The sequence below is a fragment of the Penaeus monodon genome, chromosome 21 (assembly GCF_015228065.2).
Source record: "Penaeus monodon isolate SGIC_2016 chromosome 21, NSTDA_Pmon_1, whole genome shotgun sequence".
NCBI classification, from domain to species: domain Eukaryota; kingdom Metazoa; phylum Arthropoda; class Malacostraca; order Decapoda; family Penaeidae; genus Penaeus; species Penaeus monodon.
In genome coordinates, this window is record NC_051406.1 from 5989363 (window position 1) to 5989650 (window position 288).

Below are 288 nucleotides of genomic sequence, written 5' to 3' on the forward strand. Positions count from 1 at the left end.
TTCTTTTTTTGCCAAGGTTATTAAGGGATTTTAGATTGATTTTCCCTCGTTTGAGTATGCTACAGGAATTATATAAACAATTCTAGCGATGACCAAGCAGAAGTGACTCAGGTTCGTAAAAGCTTGTTTAGATTTTTTCTCTCGTGGTGTTACCTATAGTGATTCCTTGTAAGGAAATATATTTGTATGTGTGCATACAATGTGTGAAATTATTATTACACCGCGCATATAGAAACTTCCTCAGTAACTTGGTATTGTGTTTACATTATTGATTCAGTTTTACAGAAA